At 42.0% G+C, this 22,064-nt stretch overlaps 1 long non-coding RNA gene across 1 annotated transcript; it reads right to left on the bottom strand.

Annotated features, from left to right (window-relative positions):
* Positions 1–6,140: 6,140 nt before the first annotated feature.
* On the bottom strand, positions 6,141–21,261 carry LOC308312092. Its single transcript, XR_013963726.1, has 6 exons — positions 20,710–21,261; positions 15,698–15,766; positions 14,329–14,482; positions 13,903–13,940; positions 8,828–8,870; positions 6,141–8,351 (listed from the first exon to the last, which is right to left on the bottom strand). It is a non-coding gene; the product is annotated as an uncharacterized lncRNA (long non-coding RNA).
* Between the last annotated feature and the right edge of the window lie 803 nt (positions 21,262–22,064).

Genomic DNA, 22,064 nt, shown 5'->3' with positions numbered 1-22,064 from the left:
ATAACAGCACCAAAAGGACCGCTAAACATCCACATAACAGCAGACCGCTAAACATCCACATAACAGCACCAAAAGGACCGCTAAACATCCAGCAAACAGCCTTATTAACCTACACACAGTAGCTATGAATGACTATGGGTTCACACAGTTGATATTTTATAATGTCAAGTGTAGCAACGGTGAAAACAGCACATCAGGTAAACAGTGCTCAGGTAAAGCAGACTCCACCTGCCCCAAAGTGTTATTTAGCTGCCAGGGGCAGGTGGGCACCCCTTAGTGTTTTATTTAGCTGCCAGGGGCAGGTGCCGGGCACTCCTTAGTGTCAAAAAGATAAAAGTATTCTAAAAGTTTTCTGAAAAACCCATGTCTGGAAAATTTGGAAAATATGTTGTTCTATCATGAACCAGACCAGACAGTATTGACATTGAGTGTTTATTCAGTCTTTGCAGATACAGGTATGGCAGTGGTGAATAAATAACAATCAATAATGGGGATAAGTCAGGCGTAATACACAGTAGGAAACATAGGCGATATATATAGGAAAGCAGACTTACATGAATGCATCATTCGGTATACAGGCACATAGGAGTTGTCTGTCAGTGAGTGAGAGACAAATGTTTGTATAGGCCCTCAGGTGTGCAGATTATCAGCCCTGCCCACACCATCAACAGGCAACCTGCTACTGCTCCGCCCGGCACTATGAGCTTGTAGATCGGCTATTTTAGCTAAAGTATAATTGATGCTTAAAACACCAAAAGGGGTCCAGAATGGGTTAAATGAGCATTTGTATAGCAACACAAATTGACATTAATATGACATTAGTTAAGTATTGAATTAAAGCTGCAATGGATACACAGGCCATTCAGAAAAAGTTACATCCAACCAACTATGTTCAGAGAAACAGCAGAGACAGTTTTTAAATGAGATGGACATGTATATGATAGAAAACATTAAAAGCATCCTTATAAGCCCTATAACCTTAACCCAATTTGCTATTGTACATGGTCATTACAGGTCAATCCACTTGGACTCAAGGTGTCTCATCAGCCGTGGACGGTGTCCTGTTGAGAGACGCAGAAACATCACATGATTCAAGATTACAACATTGACAGTCCAGGTTTGTGCATCAGCAGATGTTTTATTTTATCATGCAAGTAAGGACATGTTAGCATGGCCAAAACAATCACCGGTAGAAGGTACTTTCAGTTTTCTGAAACGGGGTTCAAGTCCCTGCAGTGATAGAAGGCTTAATGCAGCATGTCCTGCTTGTATGTTTATTACATGAAATGTTATCATAAGACATACAACAGCAATACAACAACATCATTTGTGTGATATTGAAATGCAATTTTAATTGTCAATCGTCTGAGGACAGGTGTGGGACGTTGCAGTACAGCAATGAAGTGGGGTCTGACAGATGTGTAGGGCATGAGAGAGAGAGAGAGAGAGAGAGAGAGAGATATGAACAGTATATAATTGCAAAACATGGTTACAGTCACTAGCAGGCAACTAGTTTTATACTAATATTTTGTTTGTTGTTTCATTTTTCAAAAATAGCAGACCTACAAGCTCGTAGCGCGCCACTCGGTGGCGCGCGCTATGAGCTTGTAGATCTGCTATTTTTCAATAGCCTGGGTAACCGGCCTGGGTACCAGATTCTAAAAATGTCTTTTACAGTTTTCTGAAAAAGCTATTTTTCTTCCATTTTTCAAAAATAGCAGACCTGCAAGCGCGTAGCGCGACACTCAGCCTTTTACTGGGGACCCCCTGGGAATCCCCCAAGGGCCCCCGGGGGTCCACGAACGCTTAATTGAGAAGCACTGCGATGCATTCTAAGCATTCATGCACAGCTATCTTTTATAAATGTCATTTTCAATGTGAAAAGACTGTAGTTCACTCGGTGGCGCGCTACGCGCTTGTTGATCTTCTATTTTTCAATAGTAGCTGCGTTACCTACGTTTACTGGGGACCCCCTGGGAATCCCCCAAGGGCCCCCGGGGGTCCACGAACGCTTAATGAGAAGCACTGGGATGCATTCTAACCATTCATGCACAGTTATCTTTTAGAAATGTCATTTTCAATGTGAAAAGACTGTAGTTCACTCGGTGGCGCGCTACGCGCTTGTTGATCTTCTATTTTTCAATAGTAGCTGCGTTACCTACGTTTACTGGGGACCCCCTGGGAATCCCCCAAGGGCCCCCGGGGGTCCACGAACGCTTAATTGAGAAGCACTGGGATGCATTCTAACCATTCATGCACAGTTATCTTTTAGAAATGTCATTTTCAATGTGAAAAGACTGTAGTTCACTCGGTGGCGCGCTACGCGCTTGTTGATCTTCTATTTTTCAATAGTAGCTGCGTTACCTACGTTTACTGGGGACCCCCTGGGAATCCGCCAAGGGCCCCCGGCGGTCCACGAACGCTTAATTGAGAAGCACTGGGATGCATTCTAACCATTCATGCACAGTTATCTTTTAGAAATGTCATTTTCAATGTGAAAAGACTGTAGTTCACTCGGTGGCGCGCTACGCGCTTGTAGATCTTCTATTTTTCAATAGCCTGGGTACCGGCCTGGGTACCGCGCTTCCTACAACAAACCTTGAGTGTGTTTGTGTCTGTGGCTCCACCTGTCTGTGTAGGATGATGCCAGGAAGCTTCAGCACCTTGCAGACACCATGGAGGAAGGCACCATGCCAAAGGAAATGGCAGACATCATTATACGTTTGTGGAACCATGGTGGCATCCAGCAATGCTATGAACGAGCCGCAGAATACCAGCTCAATGACTCTGCCGGATAGTAAGTCAGCTCCTTTCTGCTACGGGAAACTTCATCATGGGTGTAAAATGTAGAAGAGTAGCTGTGGCTGACAATAAGTAGTTTAGTACCTCTCAAATACAAAGGGGCAGTCGATGAGTGAGTGGTACTGTATGTCTTTGGTTTCCCTTGTGGGAGATCAAGGTTCAAATCCGGGTGGTTTCCTAAGAACCAACGAGATGAGTAGAGTAAATCTGTAAGATATGTTACCTTGTGTGAAATGGACTTGTGTGATCAGAGAAGTTCATTGTTTGGCAGCTACCTTTGTGACTTGGCGAGACTGGTGGTGCCAGGCTACGTGCCTACGGAGCAGGATGTGTTGCGCTCAAGAGTAAAGACCACTGTGTCTGAAACTGAGGAGAATGGATGTATGTTTGTAGTGCGCAGTGTTGGGCAGTAGCTAGCTACAAGTAGCGAAGCTACATAGCTTAACTACATTTATCAGTAGCTTGATGGTAGCTTCACTCCTTTTGAACCAAGTAGCGTTTTTTGTAGTGTAGCTATTTTTAGACCCAAGTAGTGACGTAGCTTTCAACAAAAGCTATACGTTACAAATTGACTGTTAAATAAAGTTTTGTGGGGGGAAATCTTTAAGTGCCTGTCAGCATTCTCTCAATCTGAGTATCCCATCCTCAAATATTCGGTAAAACAGTGCCTCCCCGAGGCACTGTTTTACCTAGTGACCTGGGTCAGCTAGTCTCAGCTGGTGCGCAAATGGCTAGGCTGTGGCAATAATAATAATTAAAAAAAAAGAACAAAAAATAACTAAAATCGTTCATTTTTTGGAACCATGAACTTTAGTTCAAAATGTTGAATTATGAACTGAATTAGTTCCTTTAAAAAAAATTAACTGTGAACTGAACTATAGTTAATAAAAAAAAGAACTTTCCCAACACTGAACACATGAATCAGCTGGCTCCTGACACCGCAAGGTACATTAATACAAGTAAATGTGAAAAAGTTGACACCAAAAGCCAGACAGAGGGCTTGTTTCCAGTTTGTTTTTTAATAAACAATCAAACTCAGCATTTTTGCCTGCCTATTAGGCTATTTGTTCGGTGGAAACTTGATCATGAAATTGATAAAAAATATTTAAAAAAAAGTAGTGTCCATGTAGCTAGCTACTTTTGCCATGTAGCTTATAGTGTAGCTTGCTACAATTATCTGGGGATAGCTTCGTTGTAGTTGAGCTATATTTAATAGAGAGTAACTGGTAGTGTAGCTTACTACATTTTCCAAGTAGCTTGCCCATCACTGCGCCTGTATCTCTCAAGATCTTCACTGCAACTGCCTTTCCACCAGGCAGAGACACATACCCCTCTGAAATAAATGCTGAATAAACCGCTTTATTTAACGGAATGACAGGGGCAGCAGGGAATTCTCCTTTAATGTGTAGACATGAAATATTGAGCTGTATATAAGTATCATCATATAAGTATTAGGGATGTCCCGATTCACTTTTTTGGTTTCCAATTCGATCCTGAAACCACAATTTCTGCGTTAGTCGATACCGAATGCCGATACCAGAGAATAATAGTTATAATAATAGAAAAACAATAACTATAGAGCGTCGCAGTCCCTCCCTCTTTCAGAACGACGAGTGGCCCAGGAAATGAATCGCAATGCATTTCTCCCATAGGATTTTCTTTAAGTATTTATTTAAAGACGGTTACGCCGCGGACAAAGCCAACTCGGATCGTGACAAATCATGACAATGAACACAATGTTTTGGGCCGATCAAATCATTAGAAAGAAGAAATTAAAGGCAGGAGACAACACTATTTGTTTTGTTTTTCTTCTTATAAATTATTTGATCGGCCCAAAACATTGTGTTCATTGTCATGATTTGTCACGATCCGAGTTGGCTTTGTCCGCGTCGTAACCGTCTTTAAATAAATACTTCAAGAAAATCCTATGGGAGAAATGCATTGCATTTAATTTCCTTGGCCACTTGTCGTTCTGAAAGGGGGAGGGACTGCGACGCTCTATACCGACTGGGAATAGTGTTTATAGCTATATATATATATATCTCGTGTTTATAGCAGACTCCTCACTCAATTGTGCACTTGCCGTTTGGGCAACTCTAAAGCAAACTCCACATGCCCAAACATTGTATTTACTTGCCAGTGTCAACCGCTTACCCCTGTGTCGGATATTTGCAGATACAGATATGACCAAATAAGGGCCGATCCAATACTTTTCCGATACCGATACAGTATCGGGACATACTTGTTTGCAACTAGTCTGTACACTAATGTACCTCACAAAGAACATTATATGCAGTCAAGAGACGACCAGTCACCTCCCACTGCCACTGACATGGTCACATGGACTTAGCTAACGAGATTCTTACTAAGAAGTATTTTAAATTTGATAATGTAGTTTACCTTCAGAAACAAGGTGTCTCTATGGGTAGTCCATTCTCTCCAAATTATGCAAACCTGTTTATGGGAAAATTTGAGGAATTACACCAACATTAAAAGGTATCCTGAACAGGTATGATTAAAATGACGTTAAAGCGCAAATAACATGGATTTTAAAACTGCTTTTAATATTTAATATCATATTGTCTATGTCCCTCAAAGTTATTTCTAATGGTTTGAGCCTCAATCACCACTCTGATAATAACCAGTCCTTGTCATTTCTTTCTGGACTTTGAAAGCAGTTTTAGATTCAGTACCACAATGTCCTGAGGTGGTGGGGGTGCTGATATGCAGATTATTTAATATTTGAGTCATTATAATACGGATGCTAGATAAAACCAGGCTTGTTTCCATTACATGCCAACTTGGAAAATCAACAATGGTGGACATTGTAAACAAAGTGGAAATGCAAATTTAGAACTGAAGACTAAAGAAGAGGAGGAATTATACAAAGTAGGGTGACATTGATGACATCACGATGAGACCAAAATCAGTTGAGCTGTTCCTGACAGCAATTTCCATTAAAGCACCTATATGATATGAAAGCCTGATTGTTCAAAATTGGTTATTTGTGGGGATAGAAAACACATATGGGAGCCCCAAAAACACAAAAGAAATGGAAAAAGTTGAATTTTATGTTATAGGTCCTTTAAGTGAAAATACATTTTAATAGATAGTAATGTCGATAGATATGTCCATGTCCTGTAAAACGGGGTGGGCATTTGTCCTACTTAATGGGTGATCATTTCAGTAAAACTTATTAGGCTATAATGATCTGAGCTAGTTTTTCAGTTGAACATGCCCTACTCCAGATAATTAACGAGTAAGCTACTAGGCTGAAAAAGGCACCAAATTCACCCAGGTATACAACAAGACACATGGGAAGAATTAATGTTATCTCTTTAGTTTATTTTGCACCAAAGTCACTGATACACACTTTATGTACAGCACAGTTATACAAACGGGGACAAAAGGTGATAACTGGACAGAGTGAGAAAATATAAAACAGTAAAAAATGCATTTGAAACTTTCTGAGCAAGGAACCTATATACTGTAGTAAACGCTTAATCAGCTCATTAAATACGTTGGTAGGCATAGTTTTGTTATATTTTGACACGTGCTTTGGCAATAATGTAAACGTATGTTTTCTCATGCCAATAAAGCTCCTTTGAATTGAATTGGAATCACACTCGTCATATAGCCTAGTGTTGTGCGCTGAAAATAGGCAACCTACAAGCTCACACAGCGCAGCGCATCACAGAATGTATTGTGAGTCTCTAGATCGGTTAGTTCCGGCACGCAATACCACCGTACGATAGAGCATGAATCCGGCATTATCTATGATTGATAGTGAAATATCAAACGAGGGGGACCGTCCTTCACCATCTACACAGCGCAAAGCCTTCAAAGTGGTCAGCCCGGTCCCGGGTGCGAACCCTGATCCCGTTAACACACCAAGTAGCTGCATAATTAACCGTTCAGCTAATGAGTGGAGATGCACAGCAACACGCAACAAAGAGCATAAAAGAAAAGTGGAGCTTCTTGAATTGCAAGTTATGTGGGCTTGCCTTGGCTACATTTAACCTGAGGATGAAGCTCAAGACAACTTGGCCCCACATGGCCCAGACGGCTAGCGTAGCCGTCCAGGAACCTAGGCTACGAATGCCACCTGACGACCTTTGCGGCATGTCACTCCCTACAGTATCTCTCTCTCTCCCCATTTCCTGTCAGTCTATTGTACCTATCAATAAAGGCAGGAAAAGCCCCCAAAAATGTCTTGGCTCCACATTATTGTTCTACTCTGCTGGCCCCCTGTGACCTTCCTGGAGGTGGACATCTCCATCCTGTGTTCAGACTGCAATGGCAATCTGTTCACCGATATTCATTCTTATTTTGCCCCCTCACTAAAGATTTCAACATCATCTCGTACCCATACAATAGAGTAGCTAAATGTCACTCATTTAAGCTCTTCTAAAGCAAACTTGGTTAAGCCCAGCTGACTGTGTAATACTGAGAATGAATGATGCAACATCCTATTTAGTTAGCTAGGCTACTATACAGCGCCACTCCCTCAAAGCTACATTTCGATATAAAATGACTCATTATTTACAGGCATTTCAGGGCACGCAGGGCTCTTAGCAGTTTTCTTTGTGATCGATCTTATTTGAGCAGAAATGTTATGGTGTTTTGGTTTAATTTAGTCAATACAAATTGTTTATTTATCTTCGGGACATACATACATTATGTACTGGAGAGAGGGGGGGGGGGGAATCATTCATTGCTGATAACAGGAATGGAACTATTAGCAGCTTGAGGCTGCGTAAAGCCTTATTAAAAAGAAAAGAAGGCACAGTCCCCCTATCATAAACCTGTCTTACTGTATAACAACTAGTAACATAGTGGATAGTAACCTACTTAATAAAAGTATAGCTGTTGGTTAGCATTAGAGATTGAGTTCCAATCTCCTGAGGTACCACAACTTGGCAGAGATAATTATATTCTTGAATGCTTTTTTCAGTTTCAAACATTTCATGAAGACATTCTGTGCTATCATTTTGTCATTTCAAGTCCTGTAATCTTCATGACATTTAACGTACAGTGTCAAAAAAAGGAATAGAGATAGAAGATAAATATACATCTGTTTAACTGCAAAAATTATAATTAAATCTGTAAATGACACAGGTACTGTAACAAGCAGTCTATGATGACACCAGTTGCCAGGAAAAATATTAGCGAAGCCTTGTCCACTGGAGTGAATAAATCAGAAAACTAGTGGGTGGCCTGTTCTTACATCTAGGCAAGAGACATCCTATGTCTACCCAAAGCACTGTACAGTATTTTGCAAAACACCATGATGATTATAATGTACTGTAGACGTGCTGTGGAATTATCACAGCACAAGCTGAATATTTAACAGAAGAAAAAAAAGTGTTTTGATTCCCACACATGAGTTGTGGGGACAATATTCACAATAAACAACCCACAACAAGTCAATGGCAGCCATTTTAAATCACTTATAGATTCGTAGGACAGTAGGCTGCTAGTAGAAGATGGGTTCGGGTCTGTCTTCGGTGAAGGTGGGGCGAAGGTAGACATCCAGGGAGCGAGGGTCACTGTGGGGGAGAGGAGGGGAAGCAGTGAAAGTTAGCTTGAAACAAAACGCATCGTGTACAAAGTACAAACATTACACCACCCCGCCCAGAGAAGTCTGCCTTCCCAGAGTTATGTTTTCCAGGTTCAGATCGTTTAGCAACGGTTTAAGAGTTTTAGCAGGCATGCAGTGACAAAACTCTTTGACGCAATTTATTGTTAACTGTCAGAGGGGGGAATTATGAACAGGCATGCATGCAGGGTTAGTAGTGTCTTCTCTGAATGATGCCGTTATACATTTAACATTAATCTTTTACAGCCTAGGACCTCTGGGAGGCCAAAGGATAGAAAAGATACGTGATACCCAGCACACTTCTGAAGCCAGACAGCCAATGACGGCACAAAGAACCAGGAGAGAGAGAGAGAGAGAGAGAGAGAGAGAGAAATAGATAATAAGAGTGATTGGTTGGCTGAATGGCGATGGAGGCTGGTGACTTACGGAGGTCCTGTTCCCTCAGAACCGGGACAATTCTGGACCCAAACTGGAAGGTAAAGAGAACCCTTGGGTTTGAATGGCTCATCTCTCAGTTAAGATCATGCATGGGTCACAGTTCTTAAAGGCATTGCTGGTTAGGCTGGCGTAAGATGAGAATACTGTAAGTTAAAGCCATAACCCATTTTCACCCTCGTCGTCATGTAATTGCTCCTCACTGATGCTCATTATAAGATGGCGCTCTTTGTGTCTACTCGTGGTGTCTCAAGAGGTGGGCTGTGCTGGACATTTCAGAAACCTTATTCCAAAGACATCATCGATGGAGATTCCAAGCTATTGGAAACTAGTACAGCCTTTCTCTTACTGGAAAGTCAACACAGTGAATTAGAAGCCATTGTTGTAGCATCAATGCAGAGGAAGTGGACAGAAATTATTATTATTATTATTATTACAGCATTATTGAGGACCAATTATATGAAGATTAGGTTGAAAATGGGTGTTCCGAATCGTGACATAAAAAAAGGTTTTGTAATGTCTTCTCTTTTTTTTTTTTTTCTGGGCTCAATTGCACCCAAAAACCTGAACTTTTAACATTTAGTAGATTTTCTGTGGTCTGGGTTTTTCTGGCTCAAACAAGTGCTCTGATTTGCCTGTGGACTGTGAGGCAAGAATCCACAAATCCCATATAAGACATAAAAATTTTCCAGCAGATGAGGGATTTTGCCCGTTTTTATTGCAACTCAAAAGGCTTCAGAACACACAGAGAAAACCCCAGACCACAGAAGATCCATGGAATGTTCAAAGTTCAAGTTGTGTGGGTGTAAATGAGGTCATAAACCCTAAAATAAAAAATATAAATACAATGAAAATTAATGTCATGAAACCTATAATTGTTGACTGTGACTGAAATGGGAGATGGAAAACAGCTGTACACTCATGCTCATCATGCCATGTATCGTTGCTGTCAGGCAGACACCTTGCATCTCCATATTTGTTTTTTTGTTGAAACCTACTTCGTGTTCCTACATGCAGTGTCACATAAAAGTAGCAAAAATAGCCAAGGCTTAACACACATTTCGATTTAACGTAGAGCTTGTAGACATATATTTTTTCAGGGTTTTTTTTCCAGTTTTACATTGAACCAATGCAAAAGAGCTTGTGAATAAATAATAACTACATCGGAACACCATCGGGTATCAAAAGTATCAATTTGGGACAAACAAGGTTTCTACTGAACGACGACGATGTGGTCCTTTCCATCCGTGCAGCACATTTCAGTACTGGACATTCACAGAAACCAATATAATGAAGAGAGAGGCAGGCTAAATGCATTTCATTCACTAGAGGAGGTGAATTACTCTGTCCACACAGGCATCATTGCTCTATACACAGATAACGTATGCCGAAAATAGATAAAACAGGAGCTAAACACAACCCAGGATCATACGCATGAACAACCAAAACGAAGTAAATAAGCAGGCAGGCAAAGGGCAGCAATCATGTGCACAGTGCTCTCACAATAAGGTACACAAAAACAACCACACAGACACCCACACACACACACACACTCTCATACACAACGTTTACAGTCACCAAATGAGCCAAACTGTATGTGAGCAGGAATCAGGTGGGTGCGACAGGTCTGATACAAGCAGTCACACGAGCACATAAATGACGTGCATGCTCACAATGCAGCTCACAATGAGTTACCAAAAATAATTTATAACAAAATGAAAATTTTAAAAGGGGGAGGGGTGGGGGGAATCTAAATTAAATAACTGGGAAAGAAAATTCATATTACCAAAACAGAACAGATTAAATAACTGGGAAAGAAAATTCATATTACCAAAACAGAACAGATTTCTCATCAGACCAAACCGTTTATTAATATATAGATATATGTTTTTATTTGTAATACCTTTGTAAAAAGTCACCATATACATTCAGGGTCAATTTTTTGTATCACATTTCTGAAGTCCCTCCATAGCATGCATAAGATAAAACACTTTGCAACTAATAACTCATTGTTTCTGTAATTGTTTTGTTTCAACAAGGACAATAACAAGTAATTTTCCCCCCACCCCCCAAAAAAGACCAAAAACCACATAGCCACTCAGTGTAACGTTATACAATCATAATAAACATTGAGAGCTCCTTGAAACCTGAACTAATTCACAGCTGTTATTGAGAATACTCAGTCAACAAGATTGATCGCCCTGACTTTGAAAAAGGGCCGACATTTTGAATAATGACACAACGAACAAATACGTTTTTTTTTGCAGTGTGGCATCATTTACGTTAACCCCTATAATACTTGGTTGACCGGAATCCCAGAATACACTACAGTACTAGCCAACCTGGTGTTTACCCTATACCCTTTTCACTAAATATCTTTGCACAAAATAGCCGATCTACAAGCTCACAAAGCGTTGCTTGTACAGTACAGTAGGTCTGTTATGTTTGCCCCAGTATAGGGACGCCAGGGTTCAAGTGGTCAACCACTCTCTGCTTAGATCTAGGAACGGTGAAAATCTTTTTTGTTTCCCCTGGTAGGGTAAAAGAACGTGGAACACTTTTCATTTCATTTTTACCAATAGCAATGTGCATGTACAGTATTTAGATTTTATTCTGAGATGATTATATCAAATGCAATGCGGCTTCATGGTCTGAATAACCCCCAAAACATTATGTATATATATATATATATTCCTTCAAAATCAATGTGATGTCAATTTCACTTCAGGTTCACATAACTACAAGTTGTATAGAAAAAGGTAGCGAAGTAAGGCAAATATGACACATATGCACACACACACACACACACACACACACACACACACACACACACACACACACAAGCCTGGTTCGCTGTGTTCCACGGGTCTGTAAATGTCAGATCCGCTGAACGCAGCGAATCAGGCTGGAACCCAGGCTACACACACACACACACACACACACACACACACTCTAGACAGAACATCGGGTTAAGCATTGACACAAGGAAGCACTCTCTCAGAACATACAGTAGTAAACCTGCTGCCAACAAAGCTTTTGAGCGTGGGAGCGGGAAGGGGAACGGGGGAGGATGGGGTTCAATGTTCCGTCCACATGTGCTTACAAAGGCCATTCCGCCCAGTGGCTTCATCACAAAGACATTTTAAGTATTTTGGGCACTTTTGTACAGTACATGAAAATGTCTTTTTATAGTCTGACAAAATGACACCAGCATGTACGATGCATGAAGCACAAAGCAGTAGCAAAGGCAGTCTCTTGAGAGATTTAGTCCGTGGGGGGAGGAGGGGTCGGACTGGGATCAGAGATCACAGAGCGCTCAGAGTCCGTATCGCTGTGCGCCGACCAGGTAGGCCCCGTTTTGACTCTCCCTCTCAGCGCAATCCTCCACCCACCAACCGCTACTGTCCACACCGACATCACCACCGGCGGCAGCACCCCAGAGGGACGGCGGGGGGAAGGAAGGAAGGGGAGGGAGGGAGGGAGGGAGGGAGGGAGGGAGGGAGGGAGGGAGGGAGGGAGGGAGGAAAGGAGAGGTAAGGAGGGACCCGGGAGAGGAGAAGAGAGGACAGAAAGGAAGGGATGAAACTGGACCGCTTCCATTGGAGGAGGCGGCTGTGTTTTGCAGAGGCGGGGGAAGAGGTTTGGAGAGGAAAAAAGGATCAGTAGGGGAGGCTAACAGGAGGGAAAGAGGGGGACGGGGGAGACAAGGGGGACTGGGATGGGGTGGGGTGGGGTTGGGGGGATGGGGAGGCCCCTGTGCTATCCGGAAGCTGTCTGTGTCTGTCTGTATGTCTGTTCTCACACAGTCGAAATCAATTTGCCATCACCACTGTCACTGTGGAACAAAGAGAGAAGGAAGCTTGCCAGGTCGGACACACTCAGAGAGAAATGGAGAGAGACAAGACAGGCAGGAAGCGGTGGTGTGTGCATGTGTGTGTGTGAGTGTGCAAGTGTGCGAGTGAGTGAGCGTGCGTGCGTGCGAGGGGGGTTGGACAGGGGGTGGCAAGCCTTAGTTTGGAGGTAGACATTGTAGGAGGAGCAAAGAAATCTACTTCTTCCCACCCACAGCTGCCGACACCAAACAAACGCACCTGCCGCCATCTGGAAAATGGAACTTCATGTTTACCTCATCGATAATATGTGCCATGGCCCCAAAACAGAAACAAAACTGTTTGGGTATCGATGAAGTAATGGAAGTCATCTCCATGGCAGGAGGTGGGTGTGTGTAGTGTTCCATCCCTGGGAGGGGTGAATACACCCCCGTAGGGACTGTGCCGACCCAGAAAACAACATTCAGAAGACAGAATTATGTGACACGACTTGGCGCTGGAGACGAAAAGCCCCAGGCTCACAAACAGTGATGATCACAATGATGTCAGCATGATGTCTGCTGTCACAAACATGAAATCCAACCAACCAACACCACGTGTGCACATATACACACACTTGTATGTAATTTCAGACACGCACGCACTCACACATCCGTGCACAAACACACTCAAACATAGATATACAAGAAAAGTGATTCCCTCATTAAACATAGATAGAAGCAGAATAACCCCCGACTTAAATTAACCCTACATTATGGCACACTGGCCAGCAATATAATATATAATATAATATAATATAATATAATATAATATAATATAATATAATATAATATAATATAATATAATATAATAGTATTGTTTAAAGACCTACTTAAAAAAAAAGCAAAGCAAGCCAGAGCAAAGAGGAAAGGACAGAGACAATACACACAGAATATTGCAGAATTTTGATACGATACATTTTGTAAAGTAACAATTAAAAATGGTACCAATTGATTTGAAACTCTAATGTCTCTTGCCTCAGTGCAGAGTGCACACAATGCTCCGGCAGCTATGTAGCAGTCCCTCCAGCATGTTGAAGCATTTTAATTGATCGGATAAAATGACACGTATGATCCCATGTTGCCTGCTAAAAGAGATCGATCCATCTCCGTCTACCTCACTTGACCAACTACAGACATCTAGAGACATCTTACTGGACTCTACTCAGACGGCAGGGTAGGTAGAATAAGGTCTTACCTTGTGGCGAAGCGACTGTCGTAATCCTCGAGGGCAGGCTGAAACAATCAAGAGACACATTTTTAATCTCGGCTCAAGCCTTTACAAACACCATTCTGCAAGAAGGAGACTGCCATCCTAGGATCTGACCAGCAGGTGGAAGCAGATCCTTAAATAACCAGCCAGAATCAGCCTCCCTGTCAGGCTAGGGTTTTAATGTCTGAACTCTATATGATTGTGATGTCTTGTTTTTAATTGGATTGCCTTATTTCCTTTCTGCAAAACAAATCCACCTTCAGGTAAAAATGAAGAACACTTGACCCATTACCTCTGTGTTGAAATGATTATGCACAGTGAACAAGGTGAGTTTTTTCAATTAAACCGATCAAATTAATCCAGTCAAAGGAGGCTCAAGTGAAACATGACCTATTAACACTGACTCCCCACCTGTGCGGCAAAGCCTGCCATGCTGTAGGGGCGTGGGCGAGTCTGTGCCAGGCTCTGTGCCAGCAGACGGGCCGTCAGGCCGTAGTCGGGCATGGGCAGGGACATGTCACTCTCCAGAAGGTTCCCTGTGCTGCTGCTTTTCCCATGGTGCAGACTGGAAGGGGTGAAGACACGTGCACATTACAATCCAATACAACTAACCCAAAAACGAAACCTATGGGGGGGGGGTTTACCCCAGGGGTTAACTGGGGACAGGGAGGAACTCCTTATATGGTCAGTAGACTCAGCACACTCTATAGTAGAGAGAATTATCACAACAAAACAAAAATAAGTGATATTTGAATTAAGTGAAAATACTGAATATACCTTGGCTTTAAGTGTTAAAATAGTAACTACACACTACTAACGCACACACTGTGTGTCATGTAATGTCATGTAATGCAGATAAATAGTGTTGCACTGCAGGTTGAAACTTTCAACTAGGTTGCACAGTTGACTTCACCTGGCCACATCCTAGTCATGTTGTAGTTTTTCCTCAGGTGTAAATGGTTAAACTGCTAATGTTATTGTCACGATTGGGCCATGGCCAGGTGTGGCCAGCAGTGCAGCCTAATAAAACTGTAGTCCAGGGTTTTGGACCAAGGTGGCAAGCCATTTCCTGTTCCGGTTAATTTCCCCGTAGTTTCGTTTGATCGGCTCTGCAGTACATTTGTACTGGAAACACAAGGTGTCATTTGTGTGTCCGGTTCAAATCGTCTGCTGAGCCAATCAAAACAAACTGGAACAGGAAACGGACCAGGTACGCTACCTTCTGAAACCCTGGGACTCCAGTTCTGCACAGAGCCTATTGAAAGAGTCCAAAGCAAATGTCCTTGTGACAGGATAGAACACTGAGAGTATGATTAACTGATGACCCAGGCTACAAGTTCCTTACTTGATCATTAACTATGAAGACTGCACCGAGCAGCATGTCCTGAAACTTACTTCACTATGAAGACTGCACAGAGCATGTCCTTGAAACTTACTTCACTATGAAGACTGCACCGAGCAGCATGTCCTGAAACTTACTTCACTATGAAGACTGCACCGAGCAGCATGTCCTGAAACTTACTTCACTATGAAGACTGCACCGAGCAGCATGTCCTGGAACTTACTTCACTATGAAGACTGCACCGAGCAGCATGTCCTGAAACTTACTTCACTATGAAGACTGCACCGAGCAGCATGTCCTGAAACTTACTTCACTATGAAGACTGCACCGAGCAGCATGTCCTGGAACTTACTTCACTATGAAGACTGCACCGAGCAGCATGTCCTGAAACTTACTTCACTATGAAGACTGCACCGAGCAGCATGTCCTGAAACTTACTTCACTCGGAGCTTCTCGTTGTCGCTCTCTGGGACCACTCGCGTGTAGGAGAACGGGAACCAGCCACGCCTGAAACGCAGTTAGTGAACACTTTAACTTAGGCTTTGTTTGGACTGCAAGCCAAATCCAATTTTGTTCTCAAATCCGATCTTTAGGACTGGTTGTCCACTGGCAAAACAGCGATCGAGCCATATATGGGGGATATTCTGATATAGAAAGAGAATAAAATCTGCATTCTCAGCTGTAGTAAGAGTCTTATTTAATAAATAGAGGATCCGCAGCAGCAGTCAGACCACGTTTCGGTGCGCAGGCCTTCGTCAGTGTTTCTACAGGTGATTCTGCCTTTTACTTTAATTTCTTTACCTATGTGAGGATGTAAAAAGTTCTCTCCTTTAACCCATTCTGACCTGAGATCAGATTCATACGAGGTTTCCGCCGGACACACACTGGTCCTGATGAACCCATTCTGACCTGAGATCAGATTCTAGAAATGTCAGTTGCTCTTTGATTTTTCAAAAATAGCAGACCTACAAGCTCGTATCGCGCCACTCGGTGGCGCGATATGAGCTTGTAGATCTGCTATTTTTCAATAGCTAAAGCATAACATGATGCCAACACCAAAATGGGTGCGTTTTCAATAGCTAAAGCATAACATGATGCTGACACCAAAATGGGTGCGTTTTCAATAGCTAAAGCACGACATGATGCCAACACCAAAATGGGTGCGTTTTCAATAGCTAAAGCACGACATGATGCCAACACCAAAATGGGTGCGTTTTCAATAGCTAAAGCATAACATGATGCCAACACCAAAATGGGTGCGTTTTCAATAGCTAAAGCATAACATGATGCCAACACCAAAATGGGTTCCCGTTCAGAAGATGGTTAACCCATTCTGACCTGAGATCAGATTCTAGAAATGTCAGTTGCTCTTTGATTTTTCAAAAATAGCAGACCTACAAGATCGTATCGCGCCACTCGGTGGCGCGCTATGACCTTGTAGATCTGCTATTTTTAAATAGCTAAAGCATAACATGATGCTAACACCAAAATGGGTTCCCGTTCAGAATGGGTTAACCCATTCTGACCTGAGATCAGATTCATACGAGGTTTCCGCCGGACACACACTGGTCCTGATGAACCCATTCTGACCTGAGATCAGATTCTAGAAATGTCAGTTGCTCTTTGATTTTTCAAAAATAGCAGACCTACAAGCTCGTATCGCGCCACTCGGTGGCGCGATATGAGCTTGTAGATCTGCTATTTTTCAATAGCTAAAGCATAACATGATGCCAACACCAAAATGGGTGCGTTTTCAATAGCTAAAGCATAACATGATGCCAACACCAAAATGGGTGCGTTTTCAATAGCTAAAGCACGACATGATGCCAACACCAAAATGGGTGCGTTTTCAATAGCTAAAGCATAACATGATGCCAACACCAAAATGGGTTCCCGTTCAGAAGATGGTTAACCCATTCTGACCTGAGATCAGATTCTAGAAATGTCAGTTGCTCTTTGATTTTTCAAAAATAGCAGACCTACAAGATCGTATCGCGCCACTCGGTGGCGCGCTATGACCTTGTAGATCTGCTATTTTTAAATAGCTAAAGCATAACATGATGCTAACACCAAAATGGGTTCCCGTTCAGAATGGGTTAACCCATTCTGACCTGAGATCAGATTCATACGAGGTTTCCGCCGGACACACACTGGTCCTGATGAACCCATTCTGACCTGAGATCAGATTCTAGAAATGTCAGTTGCTCTTTGATTTTTCAAAAATAGCAGACCTACAAGCTCGTATCGCGCCACTCGGTGGCGCGATATGAGCTTGTAGATCTGCTATTTTTCAATAGCTAAAGCATAACATGATGCCAACACCAAAATGGGTGCGTTTTCAATAGCTAAAGCATAACATGATGCCAACACCAAAATGGGTGCGTTTTCAATAGCTAAAGCACGACATGATGCCAACACCAAAATGGGTGCGTTTTCAATAGCTAAAGCACGACATGATGCCAACACCAAAATGGGTGCGTTTTCAATAGCTAAAGCATAACATGATGCCAACACCAAAATGGGTGCGTTTTCAATAGCTAAAGCACGACATGATGCCAACACCAAAATGGGTGCGTTTTCAATAGCTAAAGCATAACATGATGCCAACACCAAAATGGGTGCGTTTTCAATAGCTAAAGCATAACATGATGCCAACACCAAAATGGGTGCGTTTTCAATAGCTAAAGCACGACATGATGCCAACACCAAAATGGGTGCGTTTTCAATAGCTAAAGCATAACATGATGCCAACACCAAAATGGGTTCCCGTTCAGAAGATGGTTAACCCATTCTGACCTGAGATCAGATTCTAGAAATGTCAGTTGCTCTTTGATTTTTCAAAAATAGCAGACCTACAAGATCGTATCGCGCCACTCGGTGGCGCGCTATGACCTTGTAGATCTGCTATTTTTAAATAGCTAAAGCATAACATGATGCTAACACCAAAATGGGTTCCCGTTCAGAATGGGTTAACCCATTCTGACCTGAGATCAGATTCATACGAGGTTTCCGCCGGACACACACTGGTCCTGATGAACCCATTCTGACCTGAGATCAGATTCTAGAAATGTCAGTTGCTCTTTGATTTTTCAAAAATAGCAGACCTACAAGCTCGTATCGCGCCACTCGGTGGCGCGATATGAGCTTGTAGATCTGCTATTTTTCAATAGCTAAAGCATAACATGATGCCAACACCAAAATGGGTGCGTTTTCAATAGCTAAAGCATAACATGATGCCAACACCAAAATGGGTGCGTTTTCAATAGCTAAAGCACGACATGATGCCAACACCAAAATGGGTGCGTTTTCAATAGCTAAAGCACGACATGATGCCAACACCAAAATGGGTGCGTTTTCAATAGCTAAAGCATAACATGATGCCAACACCAAAATGGGTGCGTTTTCAATAGCTAAAGCACGACATGATGCCAACACCAAAATGGGTGCGTTTTCAATAGCTAAAGCATAACATGATGCCAACACCAAAATGGGTGCGTTTTCAATAGCTAAAGCATAACATGATGCCAACACCAAAATGGGTGCGTTTTCAATAGCTAAAGCACGACATGATGCCAACACCAAAATGGGTGCGTTTTCAATAGCTAAAGCATAACATGATGCCAACACCAAAATGGGTTCCCGTTCAGAAGATGGTTAACCCATTCTGACCTGAGATCAGATTCTAGAAATGTCAGTTGCTCTTTGATTTTTCAAAAATAGCAGACCTACAAGATCGTATCGCGCCACTCGGTGGCGCGCTATGACCTTGTAGATCTGCTATTTTTAAATAGCTAAAGCATAACATGATGCTAACACCAAAATGGGTTCCCGTTCAGAATGGGTTAACCCATTCTGACCTGAGATCAGATTCATACGAGGTTTCCGCCGGACACACACTGGTCCTGATGAACCCATTCTGACCTGAGATCAGATTCTAGAAATGTCAGTTGCTCTTTGATTTTTCAAAAATAGCAGACCTACAAGCTCGTATCGCGCCACTCGGTGGCGCGATATGAGCTTGTAGATCTGCTATTTTTCAATAGCTAAAGCATAACATGATGCCAACACCAAAATGGGTGCGTTTTCAATAGCTAAAGCATAACATGATGCCAACACCAAAATGGGTGCGTTTTCAATAGCTAAAGCACGACATGATGCCAACACCAAAATGGGTGCGTTTTCAATAGCTAAAGCATAACATGATGCCAACACCAAAATGGGGTGCGTTTTCAATAGCTAAAGCATAACATGATGCCAACACCAAAATGGGTGCGTTTTCAATAGCTAAAGCACGACATGATGCCAACACCAAAATGGGTGCGTTTTCAATAGCTAAAGCATAACATGATGCCAACACCAAAATGGGTTCCCGTTCAGAAGATGGTTAACCCATTCTGACCTGAGATCAGATTCTAGAAATGTCAGTTGCTCTTTGATTTTTCAAAAATAGCAGACCTACAAGCTCGTAGCGCGCCACTCGGTGGCGCGCTATGAGCTTGTAGATCTGCTATTTTTAAATAGCTAAAGCATAACATGATGCCAACACCAAAATGGGTTCCCGTTCAGAATGGGTTAACCCATTCTGACCTGAGATCAGATTCATACGAGGTTTCCGCCGGACACACACTGGTCTGATGAACCCGATGAGGAAGGACAGAAGGTGAACACAGGTTAACAGTAATCACCAACTGATTGGGTGGTCCTCCACTGGATGTGCTGTAGCGACTGATGATGTCTAAATACTATGTAAGATAGAAATAAACTCAAAGGTATTAATTAGACTCTTACCTACACACTTTCTTCGTCCCACATTTTGGTGTTGGCATCATGTTATGCTTTAGCTATTGAAAAATAGCAGATCTACAAGCTCATATCGCGCCACCGAGTGGCGCGATACGAGCTTGTAGGTCTGCTATTTTTGTATTGTATGTATTGGTTCTTTTACATTAAAAGTACCTAGCAGTTTTAATCTTTTAAATATAAACTTGGGTTCCCTTATTAACTAATAAATGCTCAAGCTGTTTTTTAAAACCACACTATCATGAAATGACCTTTTTATGCAGTTTTAACCCAAAGCATATAGTAATAAGCCTTTTTAAACTTCAGTTTTACCTTAGTGCTTACTTGTAACCAAATGGACCCTCTATTCTAAACAGAAAAAGGCAATCAAATGAAGTCACACAAGTCAGTACTTAGAAAAATAGTTCTCAGTTAGTTAATTCTGTGCAATGACTGTGCAAAAATAGTAAATAGACAACAACATACAAAACGTAAACAAATAAAGTGCTCTGTAACACTATAGGTTCAAAACCTTAATAGAACATACCCCTCTTCTTTCAGGAATACCAGTAAATAAAGAAATACCTTCTCAAAGATATATTAATGAAATGGAAAAACCCTTTAAATTACCCTGAGTCACTTAAGGACACCCCCAAAGTTCCCCAAAAAACCTTTAAGTTGCAGGCCTGGTAGTAGTTGCTTGTGTGCGTTGTGGCCTCAAACCAACAATGGCTCCTTGGCTCCTCGGTGATCCAAAAATAAAAGATGATGTTTCTGTAGGTCCAAACTCAGTCCCTCACAGCTGTAGATACAGCAGCATAGCAAGTGTCTCCTCTCATCCCACGTTGAGTGAAGCTCTGGTTGCTCCAACTGGAATGTCCTCTTTGTGTCTTCCAGTGGAAAACAACAGACTAACACATCAACAGACCAACTGTGTGGAAGTTAAACTAAGTCTAGAAAACGTCTGTCCACGTGCAATGAGCAGGCACTAACCTCACTGAGCTAGCGTTAGCATTAGCGTTAGCATGTCAACAGAAAGCAGACAGTCAGTGTCACTGAATTCCCTGGAGACATTCAGTTGCTTCTCCAAACATGGTGATTGTCCTCTCCGATTGTTGTGTAAACTCTCTGCATGCAGGTTTGTGCACTGCAAACGTATAATATAAAACACAGTTTATCTGAATTACTGCTTTGCTCACTCACCCTCCTCTGAAGCAACAACATCATCCTCTTGGCTCTGGTGTTTCACTTCCTGCCGTCCGTCAGCAACACACTCCCTAACCCCAGGTCCCATACAGAATGTTAACCCCATGAGTGCTGCTATAGAAATATCAGATACACCTTTCTTTTAAAACAAAACAAAACAAACTCCTAAATAATTAGTTATGAAGTTACAAAAACGTTTTTAAACAGAAAACATGAAACCAAAAAATATTATATACCCAACCGGGTTACACAGACACAGAGAGGGGGGGGCTAGAGAAAGCAATATGAGATATTTTATAATAATAATAACAATAATAATAATAATACATTTTATTTATAACGCACTTTACATTTGAAACAAATCTCAAAGTGCTAGAGGCAGAAAATGACCTTGTGATTAGCAGACAGCCAAAAGTAAAACATAAAACATAAATTTGTTTTGGCCATCCAATTATTTACCATGCACACCATCAAATATGAATATACGGTTTTCTGAAAAGTCTTGTTTTCAAATAATTGCAATGCATACAATTGAATAAAGAATAGCCTACTATATGCGCATGCGTCTGTCTGTCTGTCTGTCTGTCTGTCTGTCTGTCTGTCTGTCTGTCTGTCTGTCTGTCTGTCTGTCTGTCTGTCTGTCTGTCTGTCTGTCTGTCTGTCTGTGTGTGTGTGTGTGTGTGTGTGTGTGTGTGTGTGTGTGTTTTTTCAAAAATAGCAGACCTACAAGCTCGTAGCGCGCCACTCGCACTATGAGCTTGTAGATCTGCTAATTTTTTTAAAAGGTACCTCTCTAGACTCACTTTCTTACGCTGAATCC

The sequence above is a fragment of the Protomyctophum bolini genome, assembly GCF_963924005.1.
Source record: "Protomyctophum bolini genome assembly, contig: SCAFFOLD_709, whole genome shotgun sequence".
NCBI classification, from domain to species: domain Eukaryota; kingdom Metazoa; phylum Chordata; class Actinopteri; order Myctophiformes; family Myctophidae; genus Protomyctophum; species Protomyctophum bolini.
Note: the sequence above shows the minus strand (reverse complement) of the source record. Positions and strands in the feature narration are given on the sequence as shown.